Genomic DNA, 15,944 nt, shown 5'->3' on the forward strand with positions numbered 1-15,944 from the left:
CCCCCCCCTCCCGAATTTAGTGCCAGATTTCTTCAAAGAGCAAGTCCGGGCTTGCTGACTCCTCGCTGCTTCTCGTCGCTTCTCTGCCACTTCCCACCATCTGACTTCTGACTTACGTTCTTCACCGAAACCACTTGAACGAGGTGATCTTGGTCTTCTGTTTGCCCAAGCAGGACTTCTCGTGGTAGCAACAGCCCACAACCAAACGCACAAGCAAAACGACAGCACCACCTCCCTAATGAGAACAAAGGCTTTTTATTCAGCACCCACTATCGCAAGAGTTACAGTCTCAGAAACCCATGGGGAGCAGCTCTGTCCTGTCCTATAGGGCTGTCATGAGTCCGAATCCATGCCATGGCAGTGAGTTTGGTTTTCATATAGCAAAGGAATCACCGCTTCCCTTTGGTTCGCCAGAGACTCCCAAGCAGCGGGAATGGGAAGGCGGTGTAGTGGAAAGCTGTGTGTGGTCGGTTGGAAGGCATAGTTGGCTGTCGTGGGCGGGATCTAAGTTGGAAGGGAAACACAAGTTAGGAAGCTGCCGGTGATGGATGGGATCTGCCCACCGGGTCCCAACAGGCATTGCTGGGTGGCTTCCTGCACTGCTAGAAAGTGCAGAGACTGGCCTTCCTGGCCTGGACGCTGCAGACCAGCGTCACGTGGTCTGGCCACTGTTCATTTGTTGGTACCGTCTCTCGCAGCCTCGGTACTCGTCATCCTTGACAGCACTTTTGAGGGCTGCATCCCCTGGCCCCTCCCCGGCTCTCCAGAGAGGTGTCCTGTGTTCTCTCGGATCCCTCTTTCTTGGCCTCTTCTCCTGGGCAGTTCCTGTGTTCGGCCTTACCAGGGAACACTTCCCAGGGTTCTGGCTCGCCTTATTTCTCTTTTCTGAGCCCTTGGACAGTACCACCGGCTTAAAGCACTCTCTCGAGGAGGATGACTCAGAAGTCCAGGCCGGAACCCTAATCTCATTCTCGAACTCTCTGTGGATGTCTCCGGTTTTCAAAACTGGATTCCAGACTTACACTCGCCCTCGGGATTTTATATTCCTCCATCCCTTCTGACCTGTGGGCAACCATAACTCCTCTCGGTTTCTCGCATTCTGTCAGCAGTAGTCCTTTCCTCTGAGCGCTCATCAACTCCGGAAATCCCGGGATCGTTCCATGCTGATGACACATGGGGTCCACGGGGAAGCCTCCCCCCTGCATTTGCTTGCTGTTGGGCACGTGCACCGCAGAGCATACACCAAACCAACAATTGCTGTGGGTACAGCTCAGTAACATTTTCCATTTTAACTTTTTACAGGTATACAATATATTGACATTAATCACCTCATCTGTATAACCATTAGTCTTAATCAATGTGAATTTTCCCCCTTGGGAGAGGTCTTAACTGTCCTGCTTGCGTGCCAAACGGATTAGAGTTTCAGGGGGTGGGGCCTATGCATCAGTTATTTTTAATTAAAGCTCCCCCAGATGATTGCAACTTGTAGCCGAGGTTAAGATCCTCTGCCTTAGTCTCTGATCCCTGAAATTCATTGTCCACACTCCCACTAAAGTGTGTTTCTTAAAATGCAAATCGGATTAGGTTTGGTTCCAGACCCCTAATCCTTCCATCATGTCCCATGTGGAAAAATCCTTTCGTGTGTTGTACCAAGGCCTCAGGTGTGTTGTATGAGACTGTTTGAGATTGGCCCTACTTAATTCTCCAGTCTCATCTCCTGTAACTCCATCAAAGGTTCATTTTTCCCAGGCCGTTCGGATCCAGTCTCCAGGCCCACTTTATTGCCATGACCTCAGTGCCTTGTTGGGGGTGTAAGTTGGCACTGGCCCCATGCCTACTCAGCTCCTTTAACTTATCTGTTCTCACTTAGAGAGCATTTTGGGGACACCCTCAACCTATGTTTACACGCCCCTTCGCTGAACCTCCATCACTGAATGCTTCTACAAGGTGAGTGTTTTTCCTCTTCTTTTGCCACTAGAGGGAGCCACGTGATGACAGGTACTCACTTCTGTGTGCACTGTACCCAAACCTAGCAGATGCAGTCATTGTAGAAGGAATTAAAGAGTGAGTGAATCCAGTCCCACGTCTCTTACCTCACAACAACTTCATGCAGCCAAACAGAAACAATGGAATTGAACTCTCACTGAGTTGCTAGGATGAAACACTTAAGGAAATCCAAAGAATCTGCTGTTAAGACATGTGTTGTCATTATATACATGGGAACATAACACTATTGAAAATGCTCCACGTTCAAAAAGCAGCATTGTACCACAACAGGCTGGAAAGGCAATGTTTCCTTTCCTCTGACTCTAGGCTGTAGGAATCCTGTGTTTGCTCCGACTTAAATGCCAGTGTTTGCTCTGACTCCGGGGATGTACTTAACACGGAGTTCATTTTATGAAAGGGGAGTTTGGACGGCAGGAATGCAAAATCAAAGCTATGCATCACTATTGTAGAATACAGATTTTAAAAATAAGCCCAACGTGAAGTGGCGGTGATTAGCTTTACCAATGGTTTCTTCGTCCACCCACACACTATGCTTTCAATGTTGTTTATCTTGAGCATTTGCGATTAGGATGCCGTTGGTAAAAGTGCTGGTCATGTGAACATGTCCATGGGCATATGCTGCTCCCTCCTTGTGGGGATTTCTTGAGCGCTGAGTCTCAAGCCTTAGGGGCATGGGTGTTGCTGGAGAGCTGATGAAGAACAGAAGCCCAGGCTTGGCCAAGGAGAAGAGAAGAGCTCAGTCTCTCAAGGACCTGTATTCTCTCAAGTTTCCCAGGAGACTCCGATCTGGCCATGATTTAAGAAGCACTGGGTTATGTTGAGGGGGCCTTGCTGAAGCTGGGCAGGCACTGGACCACAAGGTTGGTGGTTCAAACCACCAGCCGATCCTATCTGTTCCCCCAAATATTTACAGCCTCCATGGGTGAGGTTATGGTGAGGAGCCCTGGTGGTGCCATGGCGTAAGCCTTGGGCTATTCACGGAGAGGTTGGCAGTTCCAGTTCATCAGCGGTTCCACAGGAGGCAGATACGGCTGTCTTTTCTCTGTGAAGATCAACAGTCTCAGAAATCCTGTAGAGCAGTTCTGTTTTCTCCTATGGGGTCAGTCTCGCTGGAAACAGTGGAGTATTTTTGAGTTTGAGTTACAGCGAGCCACGGACAGCTCTCTCTGTGACCAATCACAGCTCAGTGATTCTCAACGTCAGCTCCTTGTTGGAACCTTAAACAAATCCCAGGGCCCAGGTCTGACCCCAGGTCATTTAGAATCTCTGGAGCCCTTAAAAGCTCCCCAGAGATTCCCCAGAGGTTGTGCTTAGGCTCACTCCTCTAACTTCCTGCTCCCCAGACTTGGCTGCCCACTGGAATCACCTGGGGAGCTTCAAACGTGCTGCTGTCTGTTCCCGTCCAAATGTGCATTGTACCAGGGGTGAGCTGTGACATCAATATTATAAAAGCTCCAGGGATGCTCTGATGGGCTGCCAAGTGTCAGCACCCCTGCTGGAGCACAGCCTCCCCCAGAGCCCATGCTTTTGGGGGCTGGCGTGGGGTGGGACCATATTCGATGGCATGAGAAGATGAGAAACTCAACCTGTCCAGAATATTTTTGTCCTCCTGGTTGACCTGACATGGTTGAAGTGGGAGTCTCCCAGGAGAGTTGTTACCTGTGCTGGCACGAACATCGCAGCCTTAGTTTACAGATGAAACCCTTTGATCCTGAGCGCTCTGCTGTCGAGCCACCCACCACACATGGTGAATTCCCAGGTTGCCAGGGTGATTCTTACATCAACGGGTGGCCATCTCCACCTGGAAACAGAGTGGGTTTATAAATGAGGAAAGACTAAGACTCATAGACTCGTTTGTGGTACGTTTCTGTCATTGCTAATGGCATCTCTCTCCCTTCTCCTTTCATCCTGTGTTCAGAATAATTCTCTCTAGACTTTCCTGTTCACATAGGTTATACCTCAGCTAGTGACCCATCTTAGGGAGGTGGGCAGGAGAGGAAATGCTCTTCTCTGACCTCTTGCCTCAGCAGATTCCTACCGCCACCTCATTTCCTGCCCGTAGCTTGTGCCAGATTGTTAGCTGCCAGCACCATCGTGAAAGGGGCATTCTGTGAATGCAGGAAGATCACCAGCCAGTGGGTGAAAAGTTTTGCGGATCCAGTGCCGGTGGGAGCATCTTGGCTCAGGTGCACGTCTCCACGTGGCTCCTCAACGGGAAGGTGAAGCAGAGAGAGAGAGTGTGGCTCACTTCTGGTGGCAGAATCAAGAGAGGGGGAGTTCCCAGAATCCTCAGGAGAAGGCCACACCCCCAAGGAGGGAATCATCACACTGTGACCTGATTGACAGGCTAGACTCCACCCCTTCATTCTTTTATCAAGTTGACATGCAATTGTGTAACTACCAGAGTCACTAAATAGTACACGAAGAAAGGGTTAGATTGGTGTATGTTGTGTGTATATGTTAACAACAAAATACGTTAATTTTTTTAAGAGTCCCTCAAGGGGGTGGGGTGCACTGTTCCTGGAAGTACTGCAATGTCAGGTCATGCGCATAGTGGGCAGAGCAAGCTCCTATTCCATATCCTTGCTCCAGAAACCCATTTAATATATTGTCCTCGGATAGAGGATGTATCAGCTATTAAATTAATGAAAAGAATGAAAAAGGGCATTCTGTATTGCCCAAAACCTTTCTACCCTGCATCCAGCGTTACAAACAACACATGTTAAGGCTGTGCTTGCCGCTTTTCTCTCAAACAACTCCCACAGCATCAGACTCTATTTGTAAAGATTCTCATGATACAAAAAGAGGGAAGTAAAGGTGTGTCTCGCCTTCTGAGGGTCTTGATCGTGTAAGACAAGGCTGCGCAATGTTGGCTGCACATTGCGATTCCCAAGGGAGTGTTTAGAAAGGATACTGGTGACTGGCCCCTGGAGATCTTCATTTAATGCTGTGGGGACAGGCCAGGGCATTTGGATTATTCAGAAGCTTCCCAGGTGATTCCACCACTCAGCCAAGGACAGTGGCATTTCAACCCCGGCAGCTCTCATTGAGAGCGATTGCGAAGAGAAACGTGGAAGTGTGTCCTCCGAGAACTCTCTCTGGCGTTGCGGTCTTCCTACGACTCTCCAATGACCCAGCAGCGAAGCTGCCCTTCTAGATTCTGGATAAGCACACACAGTGGGATGGGTTTTATAGGAGCCCAGAAGCAGTCAAACCTCAAAGCCAGGACTCTTTATTTCCGGTGTCTTTTCATCTTCCTAAGAATGTTCTCTGAGGCGCTCCTGGGCCATCGCTTAAATGCCCCTCCCTGCCCTTTGCACCTTTTGTGCATTGTAGCGCATCAGGAATGTTTGGGCATCACGCATGCAGAAGACTGAACTCAATACTATGTCAAGAATGGGCTGAAACGGCATGAGTGATACCCAAGAAGTCTTGTGACAGGTGCCATATTCAAGGATTTAGGATCAAATCTTAGGTTCTATGCACGGAGTCCCCCAGATGCCCTGGCCATATATCTGGTTGTCCACCACCACCCTGCGCTCTCTGGTCTTCTGTGTTTCCCACGAGCATTTCCTGGTTCTCGGTGTCCATCCTGATGGTCGTTTTGTCAATCCACTTCACCGATGGTTTCTTCACCTTGATTGGCCCTCGACTCTACCAAGCACCACGGTCTTGTCTAAGTGTTCGTCATCCCTGATGGCATATCCTCAGCCTTGCTTCCCGAGGCCCCGACATCCTTCCCAGGAGAATCCTACATTTCCCAGGGGTGTGGTCCGGCACCAGATGGTGGATTTTGATTAGTCCACTCTGACGACACAGTAGAAATATGCAGGGAGTTCTTACTTAGTACTGATCATTTGGCTCCACCCCCATAAATTACAGTTTAATTGGTCTGGACTGGGTCCCTGGCAGTGGTGAGTATTGGAAACTCTTCTTGTGATTACAGCATGCAGCCAGCCCTGGGAATGATGGGTCTTGGACAGTCATGGTATTCTCATTGCCAGTGGTTGATTATGCTAGGGCCCATTATACCATTTTGGCCAGGGAACATGATAATCCTGGGGGGCAGGGTGCCTTGGGGAAGGTTTCTCCCACCTTCTTTCCCCGCCATAGTCTTCAGACCTTATTGGATAAGAATGCATTTCTTGGGATCATTGCAACTCTCTTTAAAAACCACCTTTTACTTTGTTGTTGCTGAGAATATGCACAGCAAAGCAGAGCCCAATTCAACAGTTGTGGTATGGAACATTTTGCAGCTATGTATCTCCTGACTGTGAGTGAAGAGGCTGGAGGTTGTAGGCATCATGCTAAGAATGGTGGGAGGAGCTGCTGCATGCTCTGGGTGACAAAGGAAGGTGGTGGGAAGGCGGCTGGAGTCAGGCAGATTTGGGGCTGGCAACTACCTGCTCTGTGATGAGTCGCTACGTCAAACTCTGTGGACCTCAGTTGGATCATAGGCCCAATGGGACTATCTACTGCCCAGGTTGGTGTGCCTGTGGCTCGTTGAATGACTTTTACATGGTACCTGCTATGTTGTCAGTTCTTAGGCACTGGCCATTTATATCTATATTGCTGCAGCGAGCAAGAGGTGGAATAATTACCAAAAACGTGAAGATAAATGGTTGGGTTTTGTAGGACTGACTATGGCGTTAATAGTTTAGAAGGACTGAACATGTTTTCCTGTACTCCACTCTGCCTGGAATCTATCAAAATAATTTGAACATGATTTGCCAAGTCAGCACAGATGCTGGCTCCAGTGTTTCTGAGCTCCGGGTTCAGCTTAGCCAGGGGCAGGCTTGATTAATGCTGGGAAGCCACATGGCCGCAGTTGGGTGTGCAAAGGCTGGGTCTGAGCAGGGGGATTACATGTCTGTCTATAGGGGTGGCAGCTCACCTGGGGAATGAGCTGTGGTGGGAGGGACTGACAGCCTCTCAGGGATGGGGCTTTCTGGGCTGAGCCCTTGACTTAATGCTGACTACACTGTGGGTGTCCCACGCTTTCCTAGTGCAACCTGTCACGGTCCTTCCCCCATGCCTCACAGTGTGAAGCAGGAATGGGGGGGGGTGTGGATATCAGACCAGAGCGTTCAGTTGATTTTAATGGGCTTCCAGGGTACCCCAGACCCCCCCTACGCTTGTCCCCTCCAACCCAGCCTTTCTTAACGTCTGTGGTCCCTGCATCTTAGCCCCTCCTCTGGGCCTCTCCCCACATGGCTCTGGGAGGTCCTCCCTTCTCCACCTTCATCCTGTCCTTGACTGCCCAACCCTCTGTCCTTCCATTACTTCTACCCCTGCTGGGATTTGATCTTCTCCAGGAAGCCTGCCTTGGGCACTTCCACAAGCACACAGTTTCTTGCCTTTCTGAAGCGTGCCCACCCCACCTCAGCCCCCTCCCCTGCTCAGTCCTACCATGCTCCACTCAGGCTTGGCTTCTGCTCCTTTGCCGTTTCTCGACATTCACCCCTTCCTCCTCTGACAGTCCTGCTGTTCCTCCCCTCCTCCTCCTCCTCCTCCTCCTCCTCCTCCATTTGTTCACGTATGTCCATGTGGTCCACTGCCTTTTCCAGGGGCTCGCCGGGTCACTTTTTCAACCCACCTTTCTCCCCTGTACTTTCAGCCTTTCTCACTACTCACTCTTTGTCATCCATTTCGAAACTCACTTCCCCTCCGGGCAAACAAACAACCAGCAAAGGGCACCGTTCACCTGCTGGTGTCCACTCCCCTTATCCTGCCGTCTCTACTTGTATACCTCCCAACCTTTCTCAGCTCGGAGAGCAGCCTATGAATGGTCTGTTCACAGGAGGTGCACATCTTGCTGAGGGAGGCCTGGGCTGCTAGCACCAAGGTCAGCAGTTCGAAACCACCATCCACTCCTCCGGAGATAAATGGGGCCTTCTACTGCCATAAAAATTACCACCAGCTGATGCCAAGGACTTAAGTGGAGAGCAGATGTTTCTTTGTTTTTTTATTTATTAAATAATCATTTCATTAGGGGCTCATACAACTCATCACAATCCGTACATACATCATTTGTGTCCAGCACATTAGTACATATGTTGACTTCATCATTCTCACAACACCCCCTTTCCACTTGAACCCCTGGTGTCAGCTCATTTTTCCGCCTCCCTCTGAACCCTTGATAATTTACAAATTATTTTATCATATCTTACCCCATCCAATGTCTCCCTCACCCACTTCTCCACTATCCGTCCCCCAGGGAGGAGGCCACATGTAGACCTTGTCCTCTGTTCCCCCTTTCTCCCTCACCTTCCCTCCACCCTCCTGCCATCACCACTCTCTCCACTGGTCCTGGGGGTTCATCTGTCCTGGGTTCACTGTATTTCCAGTTCCCATCTGTGCCAGTGCACATCCTCCGGACCAGCTGGATATGTAAGGTAGAATTGGGATCATGGTAGTGGAGTGGAGGAAGCATTTAAGAATTAGAGGAAAATTGCATATTTCATCGTTACTACACTGCACTCCGATTTGCTCCTCACCTCCCCGCAGCCCTTCTGCAATGGCCAATTGGACATCCCCAAGAGGTGGTTTTAACTTCCTCTTAGATCACCGTGGAGATGCTGGGACAAGTCCATGATGGGTTTGAAATGCAGCGAACCATCATCACCAGCTGCTTCATGGAATCTTTCCACTCTTCAGAGCCCCTGGTCCTAACTATCCCAATCACCCTCAAATACTCAGTCTCCCCCAGATCCGTTGTTTTGCCTGAGAGCAGAGCCTAGTCAAAACTCTTAGACTGGAAGAGATCTAAAGCATGTTCCCAAGTAGCATTAAGTATGGGAAGAGGGCAGTGTAGCATTGATGAAACACACATCTTTCCTCTAGTTCTTAAATGCTTCTCCCCCGCCCCCCACTATCATGATCACAATTCTACCTTACAAATCTGGCTAGACCAGAGGATGTACACTGGTACAGATAGGAACTGGAAACACAGGGAATCCAGGACTGATGAACCCCTCAGGACCAGTGATGAGAGTGGTGATGCCGGGAGGGTGGAGGGAGGGTGGGGTGGCAAGGGGGAACCGATTACAAGGATCTACATAGAACCTCCTCCCTGGGGGATGGACAACAGAAAAGTGGGTGAAGGGAGACTTTGGACAGTGTAAGATATGATAAAATAATAATAATTTATAAATTATCAAGGGTTCATGAGGGAGGGGGGAATAGGGAGAGAGGGGGAAAATGAGCTGATACCAAGGGCTCAAGTGGAAAGCAAATGTTTTTAGAAAGATGAGGACAACATATGTACACATGTACTCGACACAATGGATGGATGGATTTTGATGAGTTGTACGAGCCCCCAAGAAAATGATTTAAAAATATATATATGGGAAGAGGGTATTTGTGGTACAATGGAACCAGAAATGATAGGAATCTGTGTGTGGTTCATGAAGACCTGATGTGTATTGTGTGGTTGTGTGTTGGGCTTTGCTCTGCATGGTTGGCAGTTCGAAACTTGGGAGAAAGCCCCCGTAAACCGTTCCAGCCTCAGAAACCCACAGGGAGCGGCTGAGTCGGCACGGACTGGGTGGCCGTGAGTGGCGTTCAGGTGGGTTAGATACAGGTGGTCACAGATGTCTGTAGGAATCTGCCGTGCTTTTCAGGAGCAATTCTTTCAGGCACCAGCCGCCACCACCAGCAACAGCCTTCCCCAGGTCCCAGCTAGCCACACTCTTTCCCGAGAGTTCTAGAAAAGAAAAGAAATGATTGACTGGATTGTGATCTTCCTGCCCTAGCACTTCTACCCAACGACGAATCCTTTTGGCCAAGGACTGAGCTATTATCATGGACCAGGACTAGGTCCCATGCCCACTCGTGGAAAGTCAAGAAGAGACATTTACCTGAATGGAAGATGAGAGTTTTGTCACCAGACGAAAGGATGCTAATAAGATCAAAATTGGGATCCAGCGTGGAAGTCACATGTTAGGGCCTCCTCCCCAAAGCTGCTAGCTGCTATGTGTTCAGTCCGCCCTATGCACGTCTGAGCCAACTCATCTATGCCCGGGCTCTCTAGAAATGCCTAGGAGTGTCTGCCCTCCAAGAAAGGTCACAGTCAAGGCTATCACCATACAGCATGGGGGAGCCGTGTCCAGAAAGTACAGTTTAATTTAGTATTGTCAAGTAACACAGAGAGATGGACTGTGTTGGGAAGTTTAGAAAATTAGGGGATTTTCCCAAGATATTATAAGGTCCTCAAAAGCCTCCCTTTCCTCCTCTTACCTTTGTTTTTCTTTCTTTTGTGGCAATAACCGACCATGGAAGCTTTTGAGAGAACCCAATTTACTGGTTGTTTCTCATTTTGTTGAGCGACACTTTGGATTCCCAAATAAGAAAAGCAATCAGGAAGGTTTCAGACTAATGGGAGGTGTAGCAGGAGGAGAGAGCGCAGGTATTCCCAAGCAGAACATTTGCCCAAGCGCAGAGTGCCAGCCTTTCAGCAAGGTTGGCAGACAGGGCCTCCAGCAGTCAGAGTGACAAGAAGGTAATCAGAAGCACTTGCCACTTTCCACGGAGGCACACATGGCAGCCAAAGTAGGAGCAATTCCTACATGATAAATTGGTTTTTGTTCTTCCTCTGAACGTCAGGATCCATCCACCTGCGTCCCTCCCATGTGCTTGATTGATTGACACGCTCAATGGGAGAGGAGAGGATTCCGTATCCCAGAATCTCAACTGTGTTAAGGGGATTCTCTGAAGCTAATGGAATGCGAATGTCAGAGAGATGGAGAAAAGTCAGATAGGCTAAGAAAAGCCTCTGAAACTTAGCGTCAACATCTCTGGAGTCCAGGCAAAAGTCAGTTAACTAAGTTAAGTCCAATGCTTTAACTGCTTCTCAAAGTATGTATTGCTTTTCTGCAACTAAAGCATTCAAAGCTACAGTGCTATACAATTCTAATTGGCTAAATCTTGTATATTCAATTTTATACCATACCCTTTTAAAGCATTTTTCTCTGTCTGGTCATTTGCGTCACTTACAATGTCTTGTAATCATAAATTATTCTAATTTACTTTCCAGCTGCACTGTAGATAGAGATGGTTTGCTCTTTCTTGCCAGCATTAAATATGATTTTCAAAATCTGTTGCCAATTTGATAGATAAAATGCCTTTGCTTTAATTTTCCTGTCTTTGAGTTACCAGTCAAGATAAATATTGTTTTTCATGCTTATTAGGAATTTGTATTTCAGCTTGTGAAAATTATCTTTATGCTTTTTGAACTTTTTTTCTTCATGATTGACCGTCCTTAATATACTAATGGTATTAGAATAGCTTTTATTATATTTGCCACTCACATTTTGTTTACTTTTGCAATTCTTCTTTTGTAAAGATGTAACTGTCCAATTTATGACAACTCGTTTTCTTTTAGATGCTCTTTATCAAATTGGAGAAGTTTGCCTCTCTTCCTGTTTTTCTTACTTTTAACCACGAAGATGTGCTGAATTATGTCAAATGGTTTTCTTACATTGACAGGCATGATCATGACTTTTAATATGTCGATTGCATTGATTGCTGTTAATTTTTCTTTCAATATTTGAGTTAGGTAGTTTATTGTGCCAACCTGGCTGATAAACACATGCATGATTAATTGAAGGGCGGAGGGATAAATGGCTTGGTGAGCCTCACCTTTTGAGTTCTCGGGTCTCTTGTTTGTGATGGTCGCACCAGGGTGCAGCTGCCTTAACCAGTTCCCTGCTTCAGCTTGCAAGGTTCACTTCCTGCAAGACATCCCCGAGGAGAAGCCACATGGACTTACCCCGATGCAGCCCTGGGTGCTGGAGTGCCTGTCTGGAGACCCCTGCCAGTGCTGAGATGCTTACACATTCACTGACTTGGCTTTCCTCCTGCAGTTGGCATCATTGCTTCTGTTTTGTGGATGGAGGAGGACTTTGTGGACTGGTTTTGGACATATGGGTTAATGGGTGAATATTGGACTTGTGGGCGTGGGCAGCACTGGGTTGGGATGTTTTCTTGATGCACAGTTAACCTTTATATCAAACTCTCTTTTACATGAGTTTCTGTGGATTTGTTTCTCTAAAGTACGCAGACTAATACAATATTTTTTGGAACTCCCCAGTGAAATCATCTGGCTTTGTGGGAGTTTTTACAATTAGGAATTCCATGTCCTTAATTATAAAAAAGCCCACTGCCATGAAGTTGATTCTGACTCAGAGAGACCCTATAAGACAGAGTAGAACTGCTCCTTAGCGCTTCTGAAACTGTAAATATTTGCAGAAGCAGACAGCCATTATTCAAATAACGTATTGTGTGAGTTGTTATAGATTGTGTCTTTTGAGGAATTGATTTATACAATGTATATACATTGTATATATATTGTATTTATACAATGTGTCAAATTTCTTGGGTAGGTTGTCTATAGTATTCCCTTTGATCCTTTTATTACTTGCAGGATCTGTACTCATCTGCTTCATTCCTGATGTTGGCAGTTCGTGTCTGCTCTCGTATGCGTCAGCCTGGCCCGACGTTTGTCACTTTTATCCATCTTTTCAAAGAACTAGCTTTTGGCTTAGTTTCTATATTTTCCTGATTTTGATTTCATTGAGTTCTGGTCTTTTATCTTTCTTTCTGCTTACTTTGGGGTTATTCTGCCCTTTTTTTAGGTTCTTGAAGTAGGAGTTTGCACGACTGATTTGAGACATTTCCTGTTTTCATGTATCATCGTATGGTACGTATTTTCCTCACAGCGCTGCTTTAGCTGGGTCCTGTGTATTTTGATGTGCTTCATTTTCTTTCAGTTCAATCAAAGTAGCTTGTATTCCCTGTCAGACACCTGTGACCCATGGCTTATTTAGAAGTGTGTTTAGTTTCTAAGGGTTTGGAGGACCCTCTGTTATTGTTCTGTCAGTGAATTCTAGTTTGACTTATTTTTATTGGAGAAACATTCTCTCTGATTTCAACTTAGAGGAAAACCAATGTTCAGGTTTGTTTTATGGCCTAGAGGACAGTCTTGGGTGTTCTTCTGGTGTTGGGTGGAATGTCCTATAAATTTTAATTAGATTCTGTAGATTGAGACTATTATTAAGTTCTTCTAGGTACTTATTTTTCATTAATTGTTCAGAGAGAGGTGCTGAAATCTCCAACTATAATTGTGAATTTGTCTATTTTCCTCTTAGATCTGCTAGCTTTTTCTTCTCCTGTTTTGCTGTGACCTGCTGGTCTTAGGCAGATGTTTTAAACATGAAGGAGGAGACTAGTGAGCTTAGCAGGCTAAAAAAATTGGATTTTTATGGTTGCGATTCTGACCCCGGATTTCTAACAATCTGTTGAAATATAAGGAGTGCCAGGCGGCACCAAAGGAGCCCTAATGGTGCAGTTGTTAAAGTGCTTGGCTGCGGACGGAGAGATCAGTGGCTTAAATCCAGCAGCCACTCCATGGTAGAAAGATCTGACAGTCTGCTTCCACAAAGATTACAGCCTGGACGCCCTGTGGAGCAGGTCTGCTCTGTTGTAAAGGTTTGCCGTTGCTACTAACCAGTATCTATTTGCTAGCAAGGGGTTTGGATGTGGGTGATAAATGACTAAGGGTTGGGTCACTGACCCGAAGGTTGATGCTTCAAAAGCACTCAGAGGCACTTCAGAAATAAGGTTTGCTTCTGCAAGGTCATAACCTGGACCACTTGAAGGAGCTGAGTTCTTTGTGCTGTGAAACTCATGGGCTTATCATACGTTGGATCGATTCAACAGCAACGAGCCACAAATTGAGATGTTGGGTAGTTGCTCTCCTTTGACTTATCTGGAACTAACGGTTTGTTTTTGTTTTCAGCATGATGCACATCTTAATTCATAATTGTTTGTATGTAAAGTTCTAAGAAGGGAATGAAGTGGTCAAGTTCTCTTGGAAAGGGCCTCAGGGTAACATGATATTAGGATAATCAGTTATAAAATGCTCAGCTGTAGTCTGCTACTGAAACATTGGCTTCATTCGTTTTAGGATAAAAAAAAGGATTTCTATGAAAGCTCATGGCTTTTGGAAATTATGAATTTTACAGCAGGCAGTGTTGGCAAATTGATTAAAAATACAGGCTTTCAGCGGCTTAGTGGTGAGCAAATGGTTTGAGAATGATGAGGGCAATGAATGTACACATGTGCTTTCCATAATTGATGTGTGTATGGATTGTGATAAGAGTTGTATGAGCCCCTAATAAAATGATTTTTTTTAAAGAAAATGATGATGGCAAAATATGTACAAATGTGCTTGAGACAACGGATGGATGGATGGATTGTGATAAGAGTTGTACGAGCCCCCTCCCCACCAAAAAAATATAGGCTTTGGAGTCAGAGTTTGGGCTTTGAGTCCTGGTAACAGTTACTGAGGAATCTGAGGTTCTGTAAAGTCTGTAATAGGCACCTCCTCTTTAAAAGGAGAATGAAGCTCTCGGGGTTGTGTTGAGTCTCCAGCGGCTGGTTGTGTGTTGCCTTGTACCAGTGCCTTCATTGCAGCGGGGCATCTCCCTTCGGTACCATCAGGTCGTGGATGATGTACCACCTCCGGACGTGGTTGAAGGGCAAACAATTGTGTTTATCTCCTGCTAACTTGTTGTGAATCGGATGAAAGTTTTAGTTTTACGTTGTACAATTCCTACATTCTTGGTTTTCTCTCCGTTATTGCAAACCCCTCTGTGAAACACTGCCGGTGCCTCTTGCTCCTTCTACTTCCTGTGTTCATTTCTCCTTCTACTTCCTGGGCTCATTTCTCCTTCCGTCCTAACCCCAGTGTGCTGTGCTCTCGGGTAAGCACTGCCTTTTTTATCTCAATTGGCTGATTGGTCTTAGGCAGCGGTTCTCAACCTGTGGGTCATGATCCCTTTGGGGGTCGAACGACCCTTTCACAGGGGTTGGCCAATTCCTAACAGCAGCAAAATTAGAGTGATGAAGTAGCAACAAAAGTAATTTTATGGTTGGGGGACTGTTCGAAAGGGTCATGGCACGAGGAAGGTTGAGAATCACTGCTCTAAGGCGTGAAAACCGGTGTTCATCTTAGACACCTACCTATTGTTTGACAGCAAATGGAGCCTAGGGGCTGAGTTCAGTTCCACACCCGCAGGGTGGCTAAGTACCATTGCTGGGGAGGTCCACCAGTCTCCTTCTGACAGCCAGCCGGACCTCCTTTTGGACTTGTTTTGTTCCACATTTTTCTCCACCTTTAGCCAGGACCTTTTGATGTGATTCCTTTCAGCACAGCTTCTAGTGGCAGGCAGGCGCCATGTAGTTCCTCGCTCGCTCGGGGTTGTGGAGCCAGAAGCTCACACAGTCCGTTAGACGACATAGTCCAGGCGTTGTCATCCCTCACCTTTCCTCTGCACAGGGAAAGACAAAGAGCTGTGCCTTAGGTGCCCTTTCATCTGCTTTTAAGACCCCCCAGTTGCTACTCACAGAAGGAAAACTTAAAACATTGTCTTTGTGGACGACGGTATGCCACTTGACCTTGGTGTCCCAAGACACTGTCAAAAAATCCCCCTAACTGTATTTCTGATATGCTCTATACCATTCCTAGATATATTTGTAGCAAAGGCAAATACAAATGTGCATCTATCATCTGTCAAATTGTTGTATATATATGCATACGTATATACATACACATAGGTGTGTGTGTGTGTGAGTGTATCCATGGGCATATTCTCCCTCTCCCATTCCACCCATATAACTGTCCATGCATCTACTGCGGATGCCCATTTTTGCAGGACTGTGCCCATAACAGCATTTGCCTCTCAGTGTCTTCACCTGGTTCCATCCAGTTTTGCCAACCTCCCTCTTCTTTCAACCAATTCTTTGGGGTCCAGCAGCTCTGTGTATTCCGACTTCTTTTTTTTTTTCTTTCTTTCTTTTTTAACATTTTATTAGGGGCTCATACAACTGTTATCCCAATCCATACACACATCAATTGTGTAAAGCGCATTTGTACA

The 15,944-nt window shown here is 46.7% G+C and overlaps 1 protein-coding gene and 1 pseudogene across 1 annotated transcript in view; one reads left to right on the top strand and one right to left on the bottom strand.

Annotated features, from left to right (window-relative positions):
* GPR39 (G protein-coupled receptor 39) overlaps positions 1-15,944 on the top strand; it is a 253,991-nt gene that overhangs the window by 148,831 nt on the left and 89,216 nt on the right. The gene's annotated exons all lie outside the window — the stretch shown is intronic.
* LOC115868614 lies at positions 4,512-4,675 on the bottom strand (annotated as a pseudogene).

This window comes from Echinops telfairi, unplaced genomic scaffold (genome assembly GCF_000313985.2).
Source record: "Echinops telfairi isolate 266 unplaced genomic scaffold, ASM31398v2 ScPeMD7_15;HRSCAF=58, whole genome shotgun sequence".
Classification (NCBI taxonomy): Eukaryota; Metazoa; Chordata; class Mammalia; order Afrosoricida; family Tenrecidae; genus Echinops; species Echinops telfairi.